Genomic DNA, 6,881 nt, shown 5'->3' on the forward strand with positions numbered 1-6,881 from the left:
TTGCATGAGCTCTTTCCTCAGGGCCTTCCAAGAAATTCTTAGCTCTTTCACGGTACTTACTCTATTTTCCTTGTATCCGAGTTATTTGTATGCTCACCTAATCTCCTGGATTAAAAATTCCTTTAAAAATTTTCACATTTTAATTTATTTACTTGAAAAGATACAACATAGTTCAAAATTCCAAAGTTATGAAAAGTTTTAACAGTGAAAAACTTCCCACCCTCCCCTGCTGGCTGAAGGCTTGTTAAAGGTAGGTTCCATGGTCTTGCTCAACTTTGTATCTCCACGCCTCCAATACTAGAAAAGTGCCTCATATGTACAGGTAGAACCCAAATGCTCCCTAAATTAATTTAAACTAAAAGTCTAAGAGACTCTTATACATTGCTAGTAGGAATGTAAAATGGTACAGCCACTTTGGAATACAGTTTGGCAGTTCCATAATTCCATTCCTAGGAATATACCGAAGAGAAATGAAAACAGATGTCCACACAAAAACTTGTACACAAATCTTTACAGCACTACTCGTAACAACCAATAAATGAAAACAATCCAAATGTTCATCAACTGACAAATGGATAAATAAAATGTGGTATATCCATACAATGGAATATTATTTGGCTATAAAAAGGAATAAAGTACTGATAAACGCTACAACATGAATGAGCCTTGAAAACATTATGCTAGGTGAAACAAGCCAGTCACAAAGACCACATGTGGCACGATTCCATTTATATGAAATGGCCCAAACAGGCATATCTATAGAGACAAAGTAGATTAGTGGTTGTTGCCTAGCACTAGGGGAAGGGCAAGAGGGGCTGGGGAGGTGGGGAGTGGCTACTAATGGGTACCAGGCTTCTTTTTGGGGTATTGAAAATGTTCTAAAACTGATGTGATAATGGTTGTACAACTCTGTGAACATACTAAAAACCACTGAATTGTACACTTTAGATGGGTGAATTGTAGGATGTGAATTTTATCTCAATAAAGCTGTTAAATAAAAGTCTAAGACACTCCAGTTAAGCTAGGACACACTTTAAAATAAAGCAAAGACTGGAGTGGGACCCAAGAATTTGCATTTCTGACAAGTTCCCAGGTGGTGCTACTAGAGACTGGGGACTGTACTTTCAGAACCACTGCACTAGAGGATTTCAAAATTACTTCTAGCTGAAGGCAATACTAAACAGCACCCAAGAGTGAAGTGTTTTGCTCAGGGACTGAGAAAGTCAAGAAAAAAAAATAGCTAGCACTCTGTGTCAGACATTGTTCTGTGCCATGGGCTTTTCTGTGCCAGTGGTTCTCAAAGTAGTTCCCTGACCATTAACATCAGCATTACCTAGGAACTTGTTGAAAATGCAAATTCTTGAGTCCCTCCCAGCCCTACAGAATCAGAAACTGATGGTGGGGCACAGCAACTTGTGTTTTAACAAGTCCTCTAAGTGATTCTGATATCCCCTAGAGTTTCAGAACCACTGTTCTAAGCACTTACCATGCATTAACACAGCTAAACCTCTTCAAAAACTTAAGTGGTAGGTATCGCTATTATCACCATTTTACAAATAAAGAACTGAGGCACAAAGAGATTAAATAATTTGCATAAGATAACAAAGCTGATAAGAAACAGAGCCAGGACTTGAACCCATGGAGTCTGGCTCCAGAGTCCACGTTCTTATTCACTGTGCTGTAAAAGTCTTATGGTCTATAAGAATTCACCTGGTACAATGCAGCAATACAGAATTAATATTTGAAGTTAAAAAAAGGAAAAACCAGGAGAAATATATCTCACTATAGAGATGGGCAAAAAAAAAAAAAAAAAGAAAAAAAAAATCATAGCAAATAATGTAATCATCAAAGCAATCTTCCAAAATTGTTCCAAAAACTAAGCAGCCACCAACTGCAATATACCCAAGAATTTCCAGAGCAATTATCTCTGGTATCTAATGTAAGGACTTAAAACTTGGGTTGTGCTAAAAATGGTACATAAATACATAGCAGTATGTTCAGACTTACTAATCTTTTAAATCTAAGTGACTACAGTAAAAGGTTATTCCAGAACAATTTGCCTCTCCCTACTCCTAGTCCCTTTTAGTCACCATTTAATGATTATTAAAAAAAAAAAAACTGATTTCTTTTGATAACTAAGACTGTAAAATCACATTCTGGGGATCAACCTACGTCGACATTGTAATTTTTAAAGCCAAATAATGAAAAACTTGTTACCGCAACTAAAAATTGAAAATACTCAGGTTAACAGCTGAGGCAAAACCTACACTTGTTTTACTCATAGAGAGCCACTCCCCTTCACTATTTGAAAGCATTTCTATAACCAGAAGACCAAGCTGGTCAACAAGTACATCAAGTTTTAACAACTCAACCCCTATGACACATCAAACGAGAGGGCTTCCAAAGAATCTTCTGAGCGGAATTATCCCTGACATTAACATATAAACATCTGGTAACCAGTCATTGAGGGAACAAGTCAGAGAATAGTACCGCAAAACAGAAAGGCCAAGTGCTTGTTGACTATCAACCTTAATAGATGGTGAGATCATTGTAAAGCAGCCTGATATGGTTACAGCTACATTCCAGACTTCAACAATTTACAGTAATCTAACTGCAGAACAGGTAACAAGGAATGTGAAGGGCAAATATTTTCAAAGCAACCAAGTTTGGCATTTCAATAATATAATACTTTGAACTCACAGTTGAAAACACATAAAAAGAAAAAAAAACCAACATTTCCATTGTGAACTTACTGCTATTAAGAACTGTAGAAACAGTTCAAATACTGAAATGCCTACTGTGTACAAAGCTCTGTACCAATAATTTACAGCTATCCTCATTTCACAAATTTAGGATTAGAAGATTTAAGTGACCTTGTTCAAACTTCCTAACTTCAGAAAACTCAGGACAGGAGTAAACACTTAATTGCTATATCTCCAGCACTAAGCAAATAGAATGTGCTCAAATTTTTTTTTGTTGAATGGACAGACTTCACTGCAATTCCCCCAAATCACATTTGTAATACTTAGTCAATTTTCAACTAAAAATTTGATTTCTCCATTAAAGAGCAAAGAATTTAAAGGCCTGAACTCATGACCCACAGCACTGGTAATTCATATTTCATCCAAATACCTCAAAAATCTTCATTCATGAACTCCACCCTTTCTGTCCTCTCAACTTGAAAACTGTCATTTTACAGGCAGGCACAAGTGGCTTTTCCTCTCATTTGTGCCTAAGCCAAAGGCTGGCTGGAGCCTACTTGTCCAACTTGCATTCTCAGATTTTGACCATGGAAGGGATATGCAATATCCCCCAGAATGGCCAATGCTGTACAAGCAAAGAAACGAGCAGTTTAAATGGACTTCGTGCTGGGGAACATCATTTCCAGAAAAAACAAAATGGAAGACTATCGTTTCATATAATAGCTAATAATCAGAACGTAAATGGAAGCTCTCAAAAATTGTTTTAGTATCACCATTTTCAAGAATTACATTACAGCCAAAGGAATTCATCACTAAGCCTTAACAGCTTAGAAGTTATGGGTCAGAGCAACTGAGATACCAACACCAAAATTATAAAATAGTATAAAAGTAATTAAATCACCCAAAGAAATTAAAGCCATGCACGAAAAACTCCAAAGGCCAATCAGGTCATTATCTAGGCAACATTAGCTTCTTCCACCAGGAGGCCTACTTTTCATAAGAAGCAATAACAAGGTCAAGACATGGAATTAAAAGTCAGGTATCAATTAAATCAGACTTTGCCACAGAAAAAGGAATTCATAACTAGTTATTTTGGGATAGTGCCTAGGCCAGCAGCATCAACTCCAACTGGGATATAGGAGATTACTGCCATTGTTCCAGTATAATGGAGTCTTCCAGGGTCTTCAACTTAGCAAGAATGGGTTAGACACCAAGGTTATTATTAGGTGCCAAGTCTGCTCAGACTATAACAGAACGAAATGCTGCCCAGCCCTGCACCATCCTAACAATTGCTGATATGTTTGAGCCCATTGTTGCAGCCACTATTGGGAAGTAATCACCAAATGTGAGGGAAATGCTATAGGGAGAATTTCTTCAATAATAAATCAGAAGGAAAAAACAAGAGAGAGGGAACCTGCAGATTAAAACAAACTTAAGAGATACAACAAGCATTTGTAATAAATGAACTTTCCTTGGATTCTGATTCAAATAAACTGTAAAAAAAATTTTGGGGACATCTGAACATCGACTGTATATCTGATATTAAGGAATCACATTTTTTAATTGTGATAATGGTATTGAGATTATGCTTAAAGAGTCCTAATATTTTAGAGATAAAACAAGTATTTTACAAATAAAAATAACCTCAGGGATTTGTTTCAAAATAGTTTGGCTTGGGGGAGGATAAAATGGCTGCACACTGATAACCGTTTAAGTTGGATGATGGGTACGTGGGGATTTCATTATACTCTTCAATTTTTGTAGGTTCGAAATTTTTCATAATTCTTTAAAGAAATGGTTAGAAATTAATACCTTGCAATTTTTTCCCAAAAACGGGTGTTTTTTAAAAAATCAGGTAGACAGAATTCAAATAAATGGTTCCCTTTAATTCAGTAATGACCTCCACTTAAAAGCAAGAAGTATCAGTGCCACATCAGATCCAGATGATGGAAAAAACCAAACTAGCTCAATCACAGAATGGAAGTACATATACCTCCACCATATCCATTCCAGGAAGTAAAATACAAATACTACCCACAAAGATCTACAAAACTAACCTAGAATCAATCATACTCATCCTGATGGAAAACGCCAACACTGCTCCAAGAGGTTCCTGAACCTTCCTACCAATTTGGTCTGCTGGTTCCTTTGGAGCACTAACCCACTCAGGTCAGACTAGTGGAGGGCCTACAAAAAAAGTGAGGGAGACACACACAACACATTTATTAGGTGGTGGGGGAGTTAACCATTACATCAGTTCTTAAACATAACCACAGTTATTATTTCTGAAGCAATAGCCCTCACATATCAATTTGCATTTTTTAGGACCTGCTTTGAGCAGTAACTGAAGAATTCAGAACAGCTATAACAATACTTCTGACACTTAAAACACCCTTGAAAACTCATCTGTTCTCAACCCATATGAAATCATAGGGTATAGTTAATTTTACAGACAATTTTATATTCTCAGTGACAACTGATACCAAGGAAATTTTAATTTTCTATTATTTTTGTAAAAAAATGCACATATAAAAAATTATTTTTCATCACCATACAGGCTTTTTGGCTATACTGGGAAGACAAATAATAAACATCCAGGTTAAACTTTGCCACTGAACCTCAGACAAAGTTTTTAATTCGTACTGCCACTCCTTCCTTTCTTCTCAGACATCTATCGAAAATAAATTAAACCCTTGAGGTCACACCTAGATTATTTATCATTCCCAGATTTATTCTAGTTCTGAATGACAAGGTCAAACTGAGGTTTAATTCATTTCTGATCACTGCTTCAACCATTGTAAAAGGTACCAATGCAAAATCTCAGAACAGAAAGTGATCATCTCTCCTTCAATGAAAGGGAAAATTCTATTATCCTTTAAACAAAGCACACCCTGAAGCTCAAAATTAGAGTCCACATATAGTTAATTACTGGATGACTATCCATGGTAAATTTTCAATTGTAGGTCAACTTCCCATCAGCATATATATACCTATTCCCACTTAAATCCCCATAATCCAGCCAAAGTAATTAGAAAACAGCACTCATTTTAATATTGGTCTAATCAAAATAGTAACAGTAACAACAACTATCTCCAAATCAAATACACAGCCATTTTTATTTAATAAGCATGTTAGAAAATATAAAATGGCAAAAACACAACAGGAGGTAGTGTATTAAAAGAGCTGGCAACAATTCACTTTGGAAAAGAAGTTGGGCATCCCAAACAATCTTTCTAAACTGTGTCTCAGATAGGAATTATTCTGCTCAGGTACAAAGATCCCCACACTGACCTGAGGGACCAAAGAAAAGGAGGTGGGGAGAAGCAGTATGAATACTTGAAAACTAGCTGGCGATAGTTCCCTTTACTACCGTGAAATGCATAGCATCAAATTTCATAACTTTTGTAGAGTGAATGATATGGAAGGAGAAAGTAGGCAAGGGATAAGGAGACACTCCTTGGAAGAGGTATAACATCTGGGTATGGTTCTTGACAGGAACATTATCGCTGGTGGTCATCTCAGGACAGTGATTTTGCACTAAAATTCCTAGACTTGTAGCAGGTAACAGAGTAGGAATCACATTTGAACATCATGACACACTGGCGATAAAGAGCTTGATCTAGGGGGAGGAGAAATACAAGAATCATAGGTCTGGCATAGAAATGTACTAACACTCTTCCCCAAGTCATAAAAACTAGCATACAATGCAGGTGCATCTGCCAATGTATTCTTATGCAAAAAAAAAAAAAAATTACCACAATTTACGGTGTGCCTACCAGGAACCAGGCACTTTGCAAATTTTCTAATTCTAGCAATTACTCTTTAATATAGGCACTACTATCCCCATTATTGGAGCCCTGGTGGCACAGTTGTTAAGAGCTCTGCTGCTAACCAAAGTCGGCAGTTCAAATTCACCAGGCCACCAGTCGCTCCCTGGAAAACCTATGGGGCAGTTCTACTCTGTCCTATACAGTCGCTCTGAGTCAGAATCAACTGGATGGCAATGGGTTGGGTTTTTTAGGCTGCCTCCCACGACTGGGGAATGTTGGTGTCTCCTAAATTTATGCAGCATTGGGGCTTTAAGAAAACAATGCTGAACATTAAATCTACAAAAGAAACAAATGATAGGGAATTAATTGCTTATAGTATCAATGTGGGTGGCCATGTAATACTGGCAAG

At 36.9% G+C, this 6,881-nt stretch overlaps 1 protein-coding gene across 1 annotated transcript in view; it reads right to left on the reverse strand.

Moving 5' to 3' along the window:
- HUWE1 (HECT, UBA and WWE domain containing E3 ubiquitin protein ligase 1) overlaps window positions 1-6,546 on the reverse strand; it is a 190,657-nt gene extending 184,111 nt beyond the window's left edge. The window contains exon 1 of the mRNA XM_023743061.1: window positions 4,760-6,546. The gene's annotated coding sequence lies outside the window, so the exon portion shown is untranslated. The remainder of the gene's footprint in view (window positions 1-4,759) is intronic.
- Window positions 6,547-6,881: the final 335 nt, after the last annotated feature.

The sequence above is a fragment of the Trichechus manatus genome, unplaced genomic scaffold, assembly GCF_000243295.1.
Source record: "Trichechus manatus latirostris isolate Lorelei unplaced genomic scaffold, TriManLat1.0 scaffold00233, whole genome shotgun sequence".
Classification (NCBI taxonomy): domain Eukaryota; kingdom Metazoa; phylum Chordata; class Mammalia; order Sirenia; family Trichechidae; genus Trichechus; species Trichechus manatus.